Source organism: Prionailurus viverrinus, chromosome A1 (assembly GCF_022837055.1).
Source record: "Prionailurus viverrinus isolate Anna chromosome A1, UM_Priviv_1.0, whole genome shotgun sequence".
In the NCBI taxonomy this organism is placed as follows: domain Eukaryota; kingdom Metazoa; phylum Chordata; class Mammalia; order Carnivora; family Felidae; genus Prionailurus; species Prionailurus viverrinus.
Window position 1 is genome coordinate 234,006,341 of NC_062561.1, and position 21,490 is coordinate 234,027,830.

Genomic DNA, 21,490 nt, shown 5'->3' on the forward strand with positions numbered 1-21,490 from the left:
CTCCCTTCCTCCCTTCCTTCCTTGCTTCCTTCCTTCTTTCCTTCCTTCCTTCCTTCCCTCCTCCCTTCCTTCCTTCCTTCCTATTTTTACCACCTCTATAATTTTGACAAATTTTCCTAACACCTAAAATTTTTCAAATTTTCCTTATTGAAAGGGATAAAACTATAAGCTGCATCATAACGTCTTTTGGGAGGATTCAATGAGCTAATGCCTGTAAACCTCCAAGAAGAGTTTGACACCTAGAAATGCTCAGTTGCTATTAGAAGTTATTATTTTTAGCTGATTAATTATTGAAAAAAAAACCAGTAAAACCCCAATCTTTCTAGCCCCTCTGTTTCCTGGCTCATTTAGCACATGCCTCAGACCTCACACTGGGTCCCCAAACTTTCCTCTCCTAAGGTCCCTGTGTCCTTCCAAACCCAGGTGGACAATCCCCACTGTTTCTTCAACAGTTGCCTACAAGCTGCACCCAGGCTTGCTCCCCTCTTTTTACCTCCTTCCTCCCTTCTATAGGGAGGCTGTGGATGGAGCCCCCTCTCTTTGGACTGTTTTGGGATATTAGCCCAGAATAAGGTGGATTAGCCCAGGTGTGAACATCTACCTACCTTGGCCGTTAAGTGGGCTGGGTATAAAAGGAGCAGAACCAAAGCTGAGTAGCATTTTCCCATCACCTGGGGGCGCTGCTCTTTGGCTTCTGCGTGTTGTCATCTTGCAGGAAAACAGACCAGTGTTGCCAGACAACTATCACATGACGTTTCTTTGCAAAGAACCTGGGATTCCTGATTTTTCAGTATGAACTGATTTAAAATTTTGAAAAAAAAAAAAGTAAAAATCACACACGGGAAAGAGAACATCTCTACATGTCTTCAGTGCTGAAATGGCTGGTGGGACACTAGTTTTCAGTCTCTGGCCTAGAGTTGGACCCAAGGAAACCGATACACCAGATGTTACTCCCATCTTGTTCTGTATCTAGTACTTGAAGTTTCTGATCCTTTGGAACTGTTACTTTTTTATGTATGTATGTATGTATGTATGTATTTATTTATTTTAAACAAAGATTTTTTTTTAATTTATTTTGAGACAGAGATAGCATGAGTAGGGGAGGCGCAGAGAGAGAGAGAAGAGAGAGAATCCCAAGCAGGTTCTGTGCTGCTAGCACAGAGCCCTATGCAAGACTCACACCCATGAGGCCATGACATCATGACCTGAGCCACAGCCAAGAGTCCGACGCTTAACCAGCTGAGCCACCCAGGAGCCCCAGTTTTCTTATCTTTAAAATGGGAATCATTTCTAGTTCCTGGCTTGTAAGAGTAGGAAATGAGGTTACGTAACAGGAGAGCATTTGCTAAAGACTTTCAAGTTTGTTTGTAGCATGAAAATGTGCTCTCCTGACCTACCTTCCACTTGGCTGACAAAGACCCTCACTTGTGATTTTTTTTTCCTTTCTGTGAGAAATACTAGAGACTCTTAAAATGTGAAAGTTTGAGGAGCTTTATTGCTAGCCTGAAGCTATATCTCCACTTTAGCATTTAACAAACGGAGACAATAAATGTTATATATGTGCATGGTAAATAAAATGGAATTGGGAATTACACAGTACCAGGCAATACGTTGTTTATCAATATTAACTCACATATGCTAATTTAATTCTTACATCACGCTTACGGAGGCATGTCTCATTACAATAGTCACTTTCAGATGAAAAACACTGAAGCTCCAAGACGTTAAATAACTTTCCTGAAGTCACATGGTTAGTAAGTGAGGCGACCAGGATCTGTACCCAGGCAGACCTGCCCCACAGTCGGTTCCTAGCCACAGCACTCTGATCCTTGTAAGTGAGATGTTTTTGTTCATTCCTCAACATTAATTACATTGCACTCCTACCCAGTTGCAGAGTGGGTTTCCTGACCAGGCAGCTGGAGTGGGTCCTGATTAGGACCAACGTTCATGGTCACCCATTCATTCCTCTTGCTGGGTATTGATTCAGGCTGGGCCAAGCCAATGTGGGTCATTGCAATGGAATTCACTGATTATGTGCAGTTTCTCATCTCAAAAAATGGAATTAATAGTTGCATCTATTGGATAGGGTGGCTGATGAGCATTAGATGAGTTAATTGGAAAAAAGAAGCTGGCTCTAGATAAATGTAAGCTATTATTTCATCTGCAAATTAAATAGCCGTTGGCAGTTACATCAGACTGAGCTTCATGCTATGTCTGTTTGGAAGAAATATGTTGATAAAAAAGCCACTTCAAGTAGCTGGTGGCACTCTGGAAACATGCTCGGGTAGGGGAATAAAAGCGAGAGGGCTTCAGAATTCTCTGGGAGAAACCCACAAAGGAACAGAGGAGCCCTGAGGCCCAGGAGTAGGAGACCCCAGCTTAGCTGGAAAAACGACTAGAGTTGAGTGTGCAGACAATGGACTTGGATCCTTCAATCGTTCACTTGAAAATTCCCTTAATGTTAGTTTGATTTGAAGAGACTGGTCAAAAATGAATCTGATGACCATTGAAGGAGTATACTCTGTGTTTAGTGATGAGTCGGGGGGGCACAGCACCAGACCAGGATCAAAGGACAAACAGGGTCTTGGACGGGACTTAGGAGAAAATAGGAATCTTGGAGCTTCTTCATCATGGATAAATTTTATGAGGATATTCTCTCTGATTGAGGATGTGTAATAGTAATGGATGACAGGGAAACACAATATCCTGAAAGCCCTGTGAAATGGATCTTAGGAAAAAGCTGTGATTGTCACCTGAAGTAAACACAGCGCTAGTCACATATCTGGAAGAACCAAGTTCCACGATGTGCATTTTTTCCCACTTAATGAGAAACTCTTTTATAAAATTAATATTGAAAACTATGATTATGCAGGGGTCTCAGTTGGTGGAGCATGCAGCTCTTGGTTTCAGGGTTGTGAGTTCAAGTCCCACACTGAGCGTGGAGCCTACCTAAACAACAACAACAATAACAAAAAACTAACAAACCCCAAAAACAACCAAAAAATGGTTATGCCAATAGATTATACATTTGTTCAATCCACAAATATTCATTGTACACCCTTGACACCAGGTATTCTGCCAGATGTTAGGAAGACACGGATAATGAGATAGTGTTCTGTTCACGGTGACTCACACTGAGCAAGAGAGAAACAACACAGTGTGGTCAGTACAAAGATGGGGGGAGCAGCTGGTCTTTCAGAGAAGACAGCCTCAGTGGAAAGGCGGCTTTCTTGCTGTCCCTTTAAGAGTAGCAAAGCTAGGGGCGCCTGGGTGGCGTAGTCGGTTAAGCGTCCGACTTCAGCCAGGTCACGATCTCACGGTCCGTGAGTTCGAGCCCCGCGTCAGGCTCTGGGCTGATGGCTCAGAGCCTGGAGCGTGTTTCCGATTCTGTGTCTCCCTCTCTCTCTGCCCCTCCCCTGTTCATGCTCTGTCTCTCTCTGTCCCAAAAATAAATAAACGTTGAAAAAAAAAAAAAAATTAAAAAAAAAAAAAAAAAAAAAAAAAAAAAAAAAAAAGAGTAGCAAAGCTAGTGTGCTGGGACTCCCCCATATGCTCCCTCAAACCTGGTTTCCCCACTGTGCTTTGCCTTCTTGGGCTGATGTTTATGGACTATTTCAATGGGCTCCCTTGTCCTCAAGCTCCCAACTGAACTTGTGCAATGGAGCAAATGATAATCTGGGAGAAGATTTGAATAGTTGCTCCTAGGGTTCCCTACCTGCCAGTCCCTGCGGAGACAGTGACTTTGATCCTTCACTGAAGGTCACTGCTTCATTTAGGTGTCCCTCTTTAAGTTCTGGAAGCAGCTTTCTCCCCATGGCTAATAACTATGTCTGGTCTTAGGTCCTTGCAGTTGTTAAACTCAGGGCGCTAAAGCATCTCTTTTGGCTTTACTTAACCTTGCACACATCATTATAAATATCCCATCTCATTGTGATATCTGATTCATCTCAGGACACCAACTGATACAGAAAGTACACACCATCTTTCTGAAATACACAACTTACACACAATGGTAATTTGTTTATTTCCTCAGAAAGATGTGTCCTCTGTTTCTGTCAATTTTAAAGGCTCTATCATGCATAGTCTTGTACTCAATGCCAACCAGGACTTGGGGTCTCAAAGAAGGTCAACCTGCAATAAACAAGGAATATGTAGTATCTTCGTATTTCCATTCAAGCTGCATATTTCCTATTCCATCTACAGTTTTAGGAATAGCTTATGCTCTAGTTTTAATTGGGCAAACTCTTATGATAGAGTTTGGAGGGAAAAACTATACTGAAGCATATTCTCTAAGGAGTAATGCAATTTAAAAGGAAGAATGTTAACTAGGATTTAAGGAAACCTTTGAAATTATTAAATGTATTTACTATCTCTTAAATTATGCCAATACAGAGAGAGCCAACTCATTGGTTCCCATATCACATAATCAGTAATTATGAATCACTTAGAGATCAGGGGAAAATGGCCGGTATTAAAACTTAAATTACATTTGAATAACATTTAAGGAAATGTTTTATGACTATATTACTTTTAACTTACAAGAAATAGCATATTAATGGGTCTTCATTTGTGCATCATGTGAATGATTCTCCATTCTTACCCCACCATGGGAAGAATCAAGTGTTTTGTACTTTGTTATTATAAGATCATCTCTTCTTTTGCTTTTGGTGTTTCACATTTTATAGAAGCAGGTATGAGTCTATAAACAACAAATGGATTAAGGTCCAGGAGTATTTGACACAAGTTACTAGATGATCCTCTGTTGCTCCCTTGATACCTTTCCTTCAAAAGGAGTCTAAATGCCATATGTTTTTTTCTGTTCTGTAAGAGTTTGAATGAGTTACCTGTCTATAATTTGCGTGTTGGGAAAATGGAGGGGAAGGCAAGGTGTTGTGTGTTCTCAGATCTAAAAAGCAGTGGTTATTCTAGGAAAAAATATCTGGGACATATGATATCATGTTATATATAATCATCTTCTTGCATGTTAAGGTTTACTATTTGCCTTTCCCTCATGTAAACTCAGGCCAAGCTGTAAAGGAAGACAGATAAACTCTGAGCTCACAAAGCTCAGGTGTAGAAAGCAGTGTAAGCGAAGACCTCAAAAAGGACTAAGGGTGGTCAGCATGTTAACCTGAAATACCTTAAAGGTAGGGCTGTTCTGAGAAATGTCTGCTTTCTTGTTTCTCTTAACAGAAATCCAGGCAAGTGCTTCTGAACCTGCTATAATAAAGTCATTACCTTTTTATTGCTTTTTCCCCCTTCCCTTAAATAAGAGAATGGTTTTTCCTTGGGGAAATTCGAAACATTCGAGGGATCTATCCACCAGTTTGTAGACATGTTCTCTACCATTCCTTGTCTCGCATTAACTGTCTGCACATTTAAAAGAAGGCAGGAGCGCAACATCCTCCGTATAAAAAGCTAAATCAATCTATGAGATCTTTAAATGAGATTGACAAAGAAGGAGGGCCACATTCAATGAAGTCAAGCTTTTACATTCTGAAGTCAAAGAAAACTACGCTTGTGGGAACAATCACTCCAGGTAGAGCAAGGAGTTAATCTCCTATAGGATTCTGAGAAGAGTGTAAGTTAAGAGATTGGTAGCCTTTGAAAGGTGGAGCCCAAAGCCATTTATTTGGTTTTATGATCCCGGTAATTCGTGTTACTTAGTGGTATGTATATGGGGCTGATAAGGGGCTTTCACGAGGGTGGCTCCTGACCGATTTGTGCTGCCAGTTGGTGGACTTTCAGAAATGTGTCCTGTGCCTGGTTGACTGGCTTTAAAAAGTGACGTCATGACCCTGAGTTGGCACTGACCCTGAGATGCATGTGAAACTGCTTCTGGTGGGGACACTTGGGTGGCTCAGTCAGTTAAGCGACTGATTTCGGCTTAGGTCACAATCTCATGGTTTGTGGGATGGAGCCCACGTGTTGGGCTCTGCACTGAGCATGGAAGGTGCTTGGGATTCTCTCGCTCTCTCCCTCCCCTATGCTATCTCTCTGTCTCTCTCAAAATAAATGCATAAACTTAAAAAAAAACTAAAAAAATTAAAACTTCTCTGGTGATTACTTGTCATCATGGTTGCAGGATACTCCATGTTTTCCCCAGGACAAGAGGATTTTCATTCAGAATCTGCCTTTTAGGTCATCTCTTGTCCTAAATTATAACCAGAGGTGCTGATTGTCCTCAGCGTTAAGGTTTCATTTCCACATGTCTGATTTATATACTTTGTGGGCCAACATTTCACCCTGCATTTGCCTTTGAATCATTACTGGATCATTTGGTGTGGCAGACACATTTTTATGTCATTCTCTAGTTTCCCATAGGCCTGAATACATTGTTATATTTCTGTCATTTTATAGCAAAAGATGTGGCTGCAAATGTTGGAGTCTTTTGGGAGTTTGGTTTGTAATTTTATTACAAGAAAAGCACCATGAATAACCATCAAAGTATGGTAAGGAATAGGTAAAATTGCACAATAAGGTTGAGTTATGGTTTTTATATAAGTAAAATTATAGCCACCCTGTCCTGAGTGTTAATCAGTCTACCATTTGTTAAGAATAATTAATCATTAGAATATCCTTGATGAATATGTACTCTAATAGCCTTTCCTGAAACTATGGCCGTTATGTGAATTTTCCTAAGAATTGGCAAGGAATGATGTGGCTGACAATTCTTAAGAGTGTGCTAGCAATAACTTGTGAAATCGGGATTTCAGAGTTAGGGTAGTGATTGTCTGTAGTAAAACACAGCCTTCGGTAAGTTGCTGTCATTTAAGTCAAACGTGTGTAACATGAACGGTTTCAAGTTTATGTCCAAAGGAAGTACACAAAGGAGAAGGTGACAGTGGCTCTAGGAATGTGAGAGGATCTGCTCTGATAGTCTTAGGCAGAAATTGCAGACTTCATACAGTTGTCTGCTTGTTCTGAGGATCCTATGTCATCATTAAACCCCCATGGACCATCTGCTTCCAGCATTTCTCGGAGAACCTCAGTTCAAGATCTCTAATTGCTGTAATCTTCTCACTTTTGTCACTTGAGAATGGGGGATATTGTTTTAATTGGGAAACGTGCATTTAAAGATTAATTCCTTGCAAATTTAATTACTATTATGCTAGGCATGATTACAGGTGTGGTCCTTACCAGTGGGGTCAGAAGATAGCCCTTCTCTGATGTCTTTTTCAGAACATCAAATCATCTACTTTTAGATCGCCTAGGGGCTAATTAAATGATTGGTGAAGAAAAACACGCGGTGAAAGTCCACGAGAAGACTCAATATACAGGGTGTTCCTTTGCAGCATTCAGCTACATCAGCGGTGACATATAGGAACGGAGTGTCAGGGGAGGTGTTTTTTAGGCGTGGGCCTGCCAATGATCAGTTCAAAGAGGGAAACTATATAAATTCCTGAGGGGGAATGATGCAGGGCCATGAAAGCTAAGGGTAGTATTTTGGGTAATGAGATTTCAAAGGTGCCTGAGAGTTTAAGTAATTTTAGTTTCAAGAATCTATTTGCTCATTCCACTTTTGCAGAGGCTCTCGGGTTATAAGGGCAAGGGATTTTCTGATAAGTGGAGGAAGCCTTGACTAAATCACAGATCAGTTTCCTAGAACATGTTTCGGTCTATCGCTGTATGGTGATAGTATAAGTTTTTTTTTCTTTTTAAAATTTGATTGATTGATTGATAGATTGAGAGAGAGAGAGAGAGAGAACACACACATGAGTGAGGGAGGGACAAAGACAGAGGGAGAGAGAGAATCCCAAGGTAACAGCACAGAGCCCCAATGTGGGGCTCAGTCTCATGAACCACAAGATCATGACCTGAGCTGAAACCAAGAGTTGGATGCTCAACAGACTGAGCCGCCCGGGCACCTAGACTCCCTAAATAGAAGACACCATATATTATCGTTTTTAAACTACTGTGAGTGCTAGGGCTTTTTTTTTTTTTTTAAACAGGAGATTGTTCCAACCTATCTAAGAAAATAAATATATTATGACTGGTCTGTATCCACAGCCCATGGAAGGAGGCAATTGTTATGAAATCCATTTGGAAGTATTTGCTGAGATGATCCCTTAAATTATGATTATAGACAGTGTCTCACTTTTACAGTTTTTCCATGAATGTCTCTTTCTTTTCTATAAAAAGCTTTTTAGTCCAAAGGGCATGTTTGGCATGGAGGTCTGCTAAATTATTTCCTCTTCCTTTTTTTTTTTTTTTTCATTGTGGACGTCTAGTTTGTGAGCATAAGTTTTGGGGCTATTATTGAAACATCAATTAATTCTTACTTTTTTGGGCCGTTTTCACTGGGGTGCCTAAGGAAGTTAAGAACACTGTTTCTGCAGGATTCTGAAGCCATGGACTATTCCCAAAGCACATAGACTATGTGTCTATATTTACCGTTTTTATTCTTAACAATTTAATACACCCCAGAGAAGGCCATAGGCTCAGCCATTTGAGATGATCTGTAATCTCGTAAAGGCCTGATTCCACAAGGGAATTGGGAGTGTTATTGCAGAATAAGTCTGATGTTATCTCTTTTCATTTTAAAATACACAACCAATATTAAGTTAGAGTTTTGTATGGAAGTATCCCATGTATCTGTTATGGGAGTGGGCATGTATCAGATTTCAGAACCATAATAACAATTATGAGATTTCCGTGTTGTTGAGTTCACACCCCTAGAGCAGAGTATAATATTTCATGTGCTATGCAGTGAGAATGGTCATGATTATCTGGGAAAAAATCAGTCTGGTGTTCTAAGGACTTTTAGAAATCATTCTGCCTAGTTCTGAGAAGTCTTACTTATAGGGTTTCTGGGACTATCACTTATTCTTTGTTTATATTTTGAATCATATATAATCTCATTATATTGATATCTAGATTGGCTATAATTTGACCAGGTGTAGGAGAGCTTTCTGGCACATTCTAAAATTAGTCCTTCTGCGGTACATTTTGTTGGTGTTTCCTTTGCAGAGTAGATCTCTACTCATTAAATTTTATAGAGGCTGTACTTCAAGAGACCCTGTGTTCATCTGATAATGAGCCCAAAATAACAGTTACAGTTTGTGTCAAGAAGAAAGACAGGACTGTTAGAAATTTCCACTACTCGAGTGATTTTAGAATTCTAAGGAATCTGATTGTGCTAATCATGTGTCTTGTTTTCTATATGATATGATGTTTTGAAATCTCTGGGGGGCCATCCGGGTGGAGAGTCGCTGACCACCCCCCCCCCCAGGGCTACCTAATTCCTAGAGACAGCAAACAACATGGAAGTAAGCCTGCCTTTCATATGTGGACCCCCCCATTTACAAGTCCACACCCCCAACCACCTCCCATATGGGACACTCATATACTAAGCCAGTATTTTCCCTGCCCTGAATCGACCCATTGCCGGTACTAGACAACTAAAGACAGCCCCTATGATCTACAGCCAGTTGCAATCACTAAAATTAGCAAATCCTAAACTGTTTACTCTTCTCTGCCTTGCCCTTCCCATGGAAACTCCAGTAGAGGCTCTGGTCTATGCTTCCTTCCCCTCTCTTCTCTCTGTCTCCGGGTGCTTCCCATGGTGGCCCTGCATGGCAAGCACACTTCTCCCTTCTAGGGGAACTGTGGGTAACATTAAACTTTTCTCTCAGTGGCTTTGACCTCTGCGTATCCTCATTAAGCCATTTTTATAAATTAAGGACTAGGCACAAATCAGTGATGCTTTAAGTCATCACCGATCAAGATAGATGGTAGATATAGAGGCACTCATGCCAACAGAAAGTCATGTTATTTTACACTTATGTTTATAAACAATTCAACATGAGGTTTTGGGATTATAGACATGGAATCTGAGGGTGCCGATGTTTTCTTTGGCATAGAATCTTTGTGTCCTCTCTTTCTTAGACAATGTGGGACACGAGTCCTTCCTGTAGTCCTTGTGATGATCATATCCATAATACCCTGATTCACAGCCTCCTAATTCTTAAAGAGCAGAGGACCTTCTGGTCTTGTTTCTATTTGGCATCCAGGTTTATATATATAACATATATATAATGTTTATATACATAACATATATATTATGTATATATATCAACCTAGAAAAGAAAACAAACATAAAGCTTTATACTTATTTTGTTTCCTAGCTTGCTTATTTTCTAGGGCTGTTTTAAAAAAGTCTTTTTTAAGAGATTGTGGTAAAGTATACACGACATAAAATTTACCCAGTTAATCCCTTTTGAGTGTTCAGTTCGGTGTCATTAGGTACATTCACATGATTGTAAGAACTAAGACAGGGGAGAAACAAATGGTCAATTGATAAAGATCGCAGGCATGCAGAACATGAAACTCCACTATGGTTTGTAACCATCTTAAAGATTTACAAGAAAAACAATTTCAATAATAGTCAGACCTCCAGGAACCTATAGACTCAGTTTCCTGGAGCCCTAACATCACCTTCACTTCCATAAGAGAGAAAACCCCGTATAATCAGTCATTCCTCACAATCACAATGCAGCTTTTTTGGCCCACAGGTCCTGTCTCCAAGCTATAATAAAAGCACCTTTTTGCACTGTAAAACATCTCAAGAATTCTTTCTTGACCCTTGAGCTCAACGATCTCGCATCGGTGTCCACTGTTCTATTTTCTGTTTCTATAAATTTGACTATTCTAGATGCCTAATATAAGTCAAGTCGTATAATATTCATCCTTCTGTGTCTGGCTTATTTCACTGATGTTTTCAGGTTCTATCTATTTTGTGCCATACGTCATAACTCCATTCCTTTTTGAGATTGAATAATGTTCTATTTTACGTATATACATTTTGCTTATCCATTCACCTGTCAACGGACATTTGGTTTCTACCTTTTCATCATTGCAAATAATACTGGTGAACACTGAGGCACAACATTCTGCTTGAGTCTCTGGTTTCAATTCTTTTGGACGTGTGGCTAGAAGAATTATTGCTGGATCATGTGATGATGCTGTTTACTTTTTTCGAGAAGATGCCATACTGTCTTCCACAGTGACCGCCCCATTTTATATTTCCAGCAGTACGCCATCAGCGTCCCGATTTCTCTGTATCTACACCAATACTTAATTTCTGTATTTTGGATAATGGCTACCCCGATAAGTGTGGGGTGGTATCTTACTGCAGTTTGATTTCTATTTCCCGCATAGTGATGCAGAATAACTTCCCATGTCCTTATTAGCTATTTGTATGTTTTCTTTGGAGAAATGTCTATTAAAGTCCCCGGCCCATTTGTGACTTGGGTTGTTTGTCACTTCATTGCTGAGTTTTAGGAGTTTTTATATATTTTGAATACTAATGTGTTATCAGACAATGATTTGCTAATAATTTCTAAGACTTTTTGAAAATATTCATCCAAGTGTTCCAAGTCTTCTAGGTTGGCAATGTCAGATTCTATTTTTAAGCCTTACCAATGTTTGAACACTTTTAAAAAGGAACGCATCTGTCTTTACTTCAGTTCTTTCTGTACCCCCAGAATATTGTTTGAAATATTTCTGAAGTCCATCTTAAAAGATATTCATCATTATTTGGTTTATAATTTTGTGTCTTTGCCCAATCTGAACTTAAGGGAAAGACTTCAGAAATGGCCTTACACAATACATTTCTTTCTTAGTGCCATTTTTAGATGTATGCACATCCAGATTAAATCCTCTCCTGGCATGTCCCACTGTGCTGCTTCTAACCATTTTCCCTATCTTGGGGCCTAAGAAGAGAGGAGCTAGTTGGTGCAATAATGACAATCGAGAACAATAGTTACCTAACAAAATCCTGAATTCTGTCACTGATTCGTCTGTCTTCATGAAACAGGCAGAGTTACTTTTTAAAGTTAGGAAAACACTTTTTAAAGCCCACAACTCCTCTCTCAACTAGGGTTTGAGTTCACCTTCTATAGATCTAGAAAGGTTAAGGGGAAATTATTCAATGTGATTTTTCCTGTTCAGAAGTACAAACACGCACAGAATCCTGAAGGGGAATGTAGACTTCAAGAAGGTCAAGAGGATGAGCAGGAGGGACCGAGATGCTGTGAGTAGGTGGTGAAGACACAGCTGGATATGGAGGGTAATTTCAGAGGGCTTGAATAGCAGTGAACTATTTCTCTTGTTTTTTTTTTCCCCTACAGAATCTTTGAGGGAGACTCTCCTGGCGTCTTTATTTCTTTTGAGCCTTCAGCATCTAATCAGAGAGAGCTTGCCATGCTGTTTCACATTTTGTCTTTTTTCCAGAGTTCCTTTTAAATGTACCCTTTGTATATCAAAATACCTCCCCAAGGGCGATGATAAGTGTAAGTCTTCCTTGGTGAACCACTGCCAGTTATCAGGGTAGTAAGTCACCAGGATTATTTTGAGAAGTCATATGGGAAATAGGAGTTCTGCTGTGGCTTGGATGTGGGCAAATACATGACGAACACAAATGAAGCTATACTCTGTCAAAGGTCTGATGGATGCTGTCTTAGTTCTTCAAAGAATACAGGCTAGGTAGAAGCCATAGGATAGGCGAGCTGGCAAACTGACCTCAGAATATGCAGTTAGCAAAGTTGTCTTTCACGATTTGATAAGACAAGGAATATCCTCACATATATTTGGTTGGTGGTGGGGATGGGGACAGAGCGACCCAAACATTACTGGCTGATGGCCTTTGCACAAATTTGCTGCCATTCTTGCAGACCTCCAACCATCAGTCCATGGGATGCACTTGAATAGAGGCTTATTTGGCCAACACCTCTATCTCTATGTTTGGATCATTCCCTTGTATGCTCAACAGACCTAATATAGAACAAAATGGAAATGCAAGACAAGACTTGGTACAGAGGAACCATAAGTGAAAATGAAGCAAGTGCTAGGGAAATACAAAGATTGATAGTGAAAATATTTACCAAATATTGCACCCCCCCCCCCAAAAAGGTCAGATTCCTCCTTTCAAAGACCTATTTTTTAAAGAAATCACAGAATAACAAAATAAATTCAGCAATGCCAGCACAATGAAAAAGTCAGATCTTATCTGATACCATTGTTTAGAAAATTATGAGTACTTTGAAGCCTGTCAAAGTTTGGGGATCAAGAAAGCCCTCTTATATCTCCCACTACTTCAGGATTCTTGAAATGACACCAAATAAAGCTCTTTGAAGAATTCTGGTGGAACCCTCAGCTGTCAGAGGAAGAGGTAAAATCGAATATTCATCCAACATCTAAAAATACATGTAAAAATGAGTTTCTTATTTGTTTAAGCAGGAAAGGCAAATGTTTGATAAACCCAGTTTCTTCAACTGGGACTGGCCAACTTTACCTCTGGAGTGGTTAAGACTTGTTGGACATCTAGATGTAAAAGTGGAGCTCGTGTTGGGTTGCTACTTGATCTCAGTTGAGTTTCTTACCCTACGTGCCTATTAATTCTCAATTCACTCCCCCTGTCTCCACCAGCTAGATTATTTCAAGGTGAATCTACAAGACGCAAGTTACGCTTCTACAAGTTATGCCTCCCAGATCACTCATTTGATTGCTCACTCGCTGAAATGTTTCCAGTGATTCTCAATCTCCATGGAATAAATCTGCATCTCCAATTCCACCTAACATTCCAGATCCAACACCTGCTACCTTCCTGTCCATACTTCTTTGCCACTGTTCCTTGCCAGGTACCTCACAGGTACCTCACACATTGGTCAGTGGTTTTCTTGTAAATAACCTGAGGAGCCCCTTAAACTTGATCGTCTGTGTCCTTTTGCTCATGCTTCTTCCTCCATCTGGAATGTCCCATACTCTCCCCTCCATTAGATAACTCACAACTCTTCCTTCTGACTCAAACCAAAAGCTTTCTCTGATTACTATAATCTTGACAGGGCATATAATAACCATCCTCACTTCGGAGCTGTAAGTATGGCTTGGTGTCCTGGGAGCAAGTAAAACCCTGCATTTCTTAGTTGATGACTCTGCCCTCGGGTGACTAGAGTTTACATCTTCATTGGTAAATTTGGAACACTATCATCCACTCTTTTGTCGTCTACAGATTTGTAGAGAGATTCATAAAGTTAATGTTTAATAATAAACGATGTAGACCAGGAAACACCATTATCTGCAGTCTTCTCTCACTGCCCTGTTTTGTGGCTAGATGTGTGGTTATATGTGTGCGATATCTCTCCCAGATTGTAATAATTCAGAAGAAAGACCGAGGTGGCAACAAGCATCCTTAAATCACCTCATTGAGCAGTGTCTTGAACATCAAAGTGCGTTGTAAGAATCTACTGTATCCGTAATTGAATCATAGAAGAATATTACAAAAAAATAGCTGCATCATATGCTTAATAGCACTTATATTTTACACATAGTGTGTGTTAGGGATGTATATTTTTAAAGAAAACGAATTCCACATTGTAGGTTATAAAATTTCATAATCATTAGGAAGAGTGACATCTGTAGCAAAATCAATGTTAACTCTTTCTATGCTTTAAAATGACCAAACATACAAGAAATATATTTTGATAATGCTTCTTTGATTTCTGTCACCTTGGAACTTTTCTCTTGGATTTTGAGGTGATGCCATTTAAGTGAACTAGAATCCTTTCATCTCATAAAAAAAAAAAGAAGCTTCCCCTAAATTAAACGCCCAGCTTTATTTCAATAACTACTTGATAGAGCAGATTGTGCTGCTTTGGGAAACATCCCTCTCTTTTGTCTGATTTGAGAATAAAAGCTATGGGCCTTGGCTTCTGTTAAATTCTTTGGAGGAAAATAGAAATCCTGGGACATTATGCCTTTTGCTTCCTCACTGTCACGTGACCCTTTACTTTCATCTACGAGCTTCTCGGTCACAAGAAACTGGCAGCCGTGGCCACACACATCTTGAGGTGGCTCTTTTCCTACGCAGAGGGACATCTTCTCCAGTCCTAAACCTCTTGGATTTAAGATGACCTTTGTTTGTCCCTAATGTTTGAATGAGCAAAGTACCAAAGCTGCCATTGCCTTTAGGGCTAATCTAGATACAGCCCACTCATTCCACTCTTGGGGAAACTGAGGCAGGAGTGGCACAGTGACTTTCCAGGTCACAGACCTCACTGGGGCAGAGTCAGGGCTGGGACCCCACCTTCTTACACTCAGTGTCCTGGGATGAGGTCTTCTGAGTGTGTCTTTGTCCTAGCACGTGAGAGGATCCATGCGGCTGTCCCTTACTGGTGACATCCAGGTCCCTAAGAAGGTCCCCTCTCTGTTCAGCCAGACAAAGGGCATGACATGCCCAAACCACATGAAGCCACAGATACCGATGCCCTGTACTCAGCCCTGTCTTTATTCTGACCCTAGTTGCCTGTAGACGAGGCTGATCTTCTGGCTGGATTATGGAGATGTAGCAATACACCTGTCTCCTGGGGCCGTCACAAGTTCATGGGGCTCTGCTGCACCTGACGTGGGTTTGCAGTATCCTAGAGAACCAGGAGTGCTGAAATAGAGAGCGTGCCACCAATACAAGCTGGTAGACTGGGCAAAGTATATTTTATCAACAGAGCAGAGAGCAGAGCTTTACTGCACAATCGGTTATTATGACAAGTAAAAAAAAATTTTTTTTCATGTTTTGGAAAGATTTTATTAAATACGAGGGAACTGTTCCTAGGCTGCTATTGCTCTGGTGAGGGTAGAGATGGGGATTAAAAGCATCTGTGAGGATCCTGGAACTAATCCTTTCACATTCAAGAAGCCACCGCGGGGAGTCAACTGCAGACAAAGCATTGATACATTCATAGGGGGGCTGTTTGGGATCCCAGATGAGCACAGACTCTGCTCTCCAGCAGCCACGATTCCTTACGTGCTTATGTAAGAATGCAAGAGAGACACTGACACGTTCCGAGAGAATGGCAAAAAGTGCTAGCTTGATGCAGAGGAGAGGCAGCCAGCTGACTTCCCACTGGGCCATGTAGAAGGAGAGAGAAGACCATTCCCTCACATCTCCTGATTTCAGCAAAATTGGTCAGAAGAGACTAACCACACCATGAGCTTTCCTGAGACTTCATGTAAGGAAGAGAGTTTCACCTGTGTGTTCCAGTATCCAACACGGATGCTCCCCACAGTTCCAGAAAGTCATCATCACATGAATAGTCCCTCCTCACCTGGAAATGATCATCTCAATGGATGTCTTGGAGCAGATGGTGAATTAGAACACTTTGAGGGAAATACACATTGAATGCTTAAAAATAAGGGAGCATATTTGAATAGACTTAATGTTAAGATATTAAATTGGGTTTTAATACGATGCCTTTGGTTTGGCTTCTTTTATCTCCAGTGATAATCCTTTTCCCAAGCTCCTGTGATGACCTCCATCCCATTTCCATTACAGATGCCCATCACTTCAGATGCAAGACCAACACTGCTACAGAATTTAGGCAAATGAAAGAGCTGTCTGAAGAACGGGGGTGATATAAGGGAGCTTTGACCTGTACATTATTAACTCTTTAGTTAACATCTACTTTTTGCTCTCTTAGACCCTGTTTGTATGAAAAGATTTTATCTTATTTTTTATTTATTTTTTTTTTTATTTAAAAAAAAATTTTTTTTTCAACATTTATTTATTTTTGGGACAGAGAGAGACAGAGCATGAATGGGGGAGGGGCAGAGAGAGAGGGAGACACAGAATCGGAAACAGGCTCCAGGCCCTGAGCCATCAGCCCAGAGCCCGACGCGTGGCTCGAACTCACGGACCGCGAGATCGTGACCTGGCTGAAGTCGGACGCTTAACCGACTGCGCCACCCAGGCGCCCCGATTTTATCTTATTTTTATTTCCTTCACATCTAATGTGTCTAATACAAGACACAACAGGTCTTCCCAGAAAGCTAGATTAAAAATGAAATAAACTGGGGCGCCTGGGTGGCGCAGTCGGTTAAGCGTCCGACTTCAGCCAGGTCACGATCTCGCGGTCCGTGAGTTCGAGCCCCGCGTTGGGCTCTGGGCTGATGGCTCAGAGCCTGGAGCCTGCTTCTGATTCTGTGTCTCCCTCTCTCTCTGCCCCTCCCCTGTTCATGCTCTGTCTCTCTCTGTCCCAAAAAATAAATAAATGTTGAAAAAAAAATTTTTAATAAAAATGAAATAAACTGGGGCGCCTGGGTGGCTCAGTCTGTTAAGCATCCAACTTTGGCTCAGGTCATGATCTCACGGTTCATGGGTTCAAGCCCCGCGTCGGGCTCTGTGCTGACAGTTCAGAGCCTGGAGCCTGCCTCGGATTCTGTATCCCTCTCTCTCTCTCTCTCTCAAAAATAAATAAACATTTAAAAAATAAAAAAAAATAGAATAAATAGAGTAGGATTCCACTTTTAGTGATCTACCATTCAATGCTTTGGAATCATATTATAAGAGTCCCTGGCAACACACAGCTTGAGTTATACTCGCCTTGCAAGTTGACAGTTTGCTACAACTGGCCTTACCCAGCTCATTGTAGATGCGCCCCATGGAGTCGTCAGGGGTATGAACTGATGGTGGGCGGTGTCCTGCCTCTTCGTAGATAAGATGGCGTATGGTCATGTTGTTTGAAGTCTCCAGATTGTTTTTAATTGACGCAAAAGAAATATGGGAGTAGAAAACAGGTAGGAATACACAGAAGGTTGGAGACAATTTAGAACCCTTTTCAAGAGAGACACAACACTGACATGGGCGACTTGCAGGGAAAATGGATGTTTTTTCCCCACAGCGAAGACAATGGCATAACCAGTCACAACAGGAGAGAGACTATTAGGCCTTCGAGAAAGACGTCCATCACCCGAACTGAGGAATTAAACGTCCAGGCTTCGTTAACACCAAGGGCAAGTTGACTCGTTCCATCTTTATCACCCTGATTAGACACCCCAGGTGTCCAACCAGATCTCATTTTATATCACTGTTTCTTGTAAAGTATGATGCCAGTAAAGTGAAATCGGTCTCAGCAGAACCCATAAGAACCATGATTTTAGCACAGCACTAAAATCGACCCCCTGAAGTCTATTCTGAAAGAGTCTGTGTCTCATGTTCTCATCTACAGAAATGCGTACTTGACAACTCAAGTGAGGAAATCAAACGGACATTATGTGAAGTCAGTGAATTAGAGAGAAATCTGAGTCTAATGAAAATATGAAAAAGATACAGCCAGGAACAGCAGCTGACAAGTAACCACCGTCATGCACTTTGGGATGCCATTCGGGTGACTGAATTGCCTTCAGAATAAAGGGCATCATGACAAAAATGCCAAAGGACTCCAAAAATATTAATTTATTCATAGAAATAAGACTATCCAAAAAGCAGTCTGCGATGTCTTTATATGACTCCAGAATTCATAGAAAAGCCCACTTTCAAATAAATTAAAAAAAAGATTATGTATTCCGACTTGAATTCACTTTCCACATACCTTATGATTTCTGGTTGATATGGAAATTACTTAGATTCAGTCTTAGAACTCTATTTCTTTTGAAGACAAGAGTTTATGAGTGGATGGAGGCAGAGCATCAGTGCAGCGAGGGCACATTTCCGTGTGCTTATACAGACACCAAAGTCCAATTAAACCTTGGACTTGTGGGGAAGATGGAGCAGGTGTGAGAAAAACATTCTCTCTGCCTCACCTGTATTTTATACATATAATATATCTTAAGGAAAAAATATTCTGAACACCCTGACTATGAAAACATGCCTGTAATTTACTTATCCAAAGTTAAGTAGCAAATATGTGTATATCTGCTTGCATGATTCTCTAATGAAAAGAAAATGGGGGCACCTGGGTGGTGCAGTCTGTTAAACATCTGACTCTTGATTTCAGCCCAGGTCATGATCTTCTGGTTTGGAGATCTTCGAGCTCCGTGTTGGGCTCTGCACTGACAGCATGGAACCTGCTTGGGATTCTCTCTCTCTCTCTCTCTCTCTCTCTCTCTCTCTGCCCTGCCCCATCTCTTTCTCTCAAAATAAATAAGTAACTTAAAAAAAAAGAAAAGAAAATGTTGGGAGAAAAGTAGCAATTCATATTCTTGTCCTGAGTTGTGAAGGCCAAAATAATCAACATTAGGCGAATTATAAAGACATGAAATTGTGAATGGTCACTAAAATTTTGGAACAAGTACTCTGGAACTCAGCAGCATAAAGCAAACATTTATTATGATGATATATTCTGTGGGTCTGGAATTTAAACAGCGAACACTGGGGACAACTGATCTCTTCTCCATGATATCCAGGTCCTCATATGGGAGGCCCAAAGGCTAGAGTCATTTGAGGATTAATTCACTCATATTGCCCCTATGGGTCAGACGTCCCATGAATAAGTGACTCACAGGTACAGCATAAATGAAGTAATGCCTAGAAGCAGGCCCAGTTACAGCTAAAGTTTAACAGGGACCTTTCTTTGCAATGTTTGGTTTTATTTAACTTCTTCTCTTTCTTTTCTTTTCTTTCCTTTCCTCTCCTATTCTTTTATGTTTATGTGTTTCTTTTTTGAGCGAGAGAGAGATGGCAGGCCGTGGAGGTGCAGAGAGAGAGGGAGAGAGAGAGAGAATCTTGCAGAGAGAATCAGTGCAGAGCCTGACATGGGGCTTGAACTCACAAAGTGTGAGATCATGACCTGAATCAAAATCACGAGTCCGATGCTTAATGGACTGAGCCACCCAGATGCCCCTTATTTAACTTCTTTTAGATAAACAGAGGCAGCAGAATAACACATTAGGCATACCAACAAATGGAATTCCTTTATAGGAGAGGAAAATTATAATACTGTATTTATTCACTGATTAAACGAGACAGACAGCTTCCAAATCGGCATACGTATAGCTTCTAAGACAGGGGCAAATGTAGATTGAGGACAGACCTCCTCTATCACAATCATGAATGCACCTCTATCTACCAGGACAGTTCTTGGTTCCTAGTAGGCATGTGATAAACATTACATTCAATATATTAAGCAAGTTATTGGTTGGTGGGAGAGGCCAAAGGGCAGAGAACATGGTACTGGGAATCAAGAGGTGGTGCTGTAGCCCCAGTACTGACACTACCTGGCTGTCTGAACTTGGGGATATATTGAACCTTCTGGGACTAATTTTTACAAGATGAGCAGAGATTAGATGATCCCCAGGGCGCTTTAGCTCTTACAAAGTGAAGTTAATGAAGCACCTAAATAATGTGGCCCAGAGGGGAACGGAGCAATGCTCAGTCATTGCTGGGCACATAGTAGCCTCTTCTGCTCGGTCCCGCAGGGGTCCAGGAGATGAGCTCAGAGTTACCACAGCTCAGAAGCTGACCTCTGGTGGCTCCCACACATGGGCTGTGTCCTCCAACCCAAGAAGGTGAAGACAAATGTACCAGGTAGAAGAAAGTTTTTGCCCTCCTCTTCCCCACTCTTCCCCACAAGGGCTGTCCTTGTCTTTAACTGCAATGGCAAAGCATGATGTGTTAAGTGAGCAGGGGTACTTAAGGGCCTTTGAACCATGGCCCTCCCAAAGAGAAAGCAGGATGTCCCGGGCACTCGGAGCCTGAGGGCCCTGCCGACCTGCTCCATGGCAGAGAGGTCCAGGGTTTTAGCTGAGGCTTTGCTTCCGGCCACTTTCTTTGCTGAAAGCAATAACGTCCCCGTGGGTTGCCTTTTCCCTTGAGCATGGGTTTCTTTGTACATCTGGAAATTCTGGATTGCATACTGGATATTATGACTGAGACGTCATAACAACTATGAATTTTCATATGTTTCTCTCAAAACTGTTAATTTAATTTTCTTTGTTTTGACTAAATTCAAATTCCCTCCTGTCTCCCCAGAAATAGGCAGCATTTGAAATCTCTGGTCTGTTCTTTTATTCTTAGCTGAGCTGACTCAGTCTACACGTAGAGCTACACGTGAGGAGGTCAGGCATCAACCAGGGATGTGGGCAGAGTTGATGCACAAAAATGTGGCACCTCCACTGTGGTTTCTCAGGATTTCCTTCCTCTCTTTTCTGTTGCCATGTTTGCTTTGGACTTTGTCTTCTCATTTCTCAAGCTCACAAGACCTTGTGTTTTTCTCTGAGTTTTAGATGCCCAGCATGGCCCTGGCAGAAGTCTGCCCTCACCTATAAGCTGTCAAAAATGGGAACTCAACCAGTCTTCTTCCCTTCATCTGAGTTTCAACTCACGGTTACTGGGTCTCTAGAGAGCTCGGCCACTCACAAGCAGGTGAACTGAACTAAGAATTGAAGCAACCAGTCTTCCTACACTTCAACTAAGTGTTCGTGGTCTATACCTGTCTTCTACCACAGAGATTTAAAAAACTTAGCCCCTTCATACCAAGATGATGTTCACTTGATGTCTTAACTCTCCTTACACATCACTCACACACATTTAAGAAGGGGGGCACTTAAATTCAAGATTAATTGAAGTTGGCTAGATGCAAAGCATTGAATGAGTCTCTAATGCTTTCATCCAAGTTGGGTCGCTTTTGGGAGTTAAGGAATGTTAGTAAAGATCGTATCAAGACAGCCAATGTCAAATGCGATGTTTTGGGCAATTGTATGGATTAGGTTCGTTTGTACT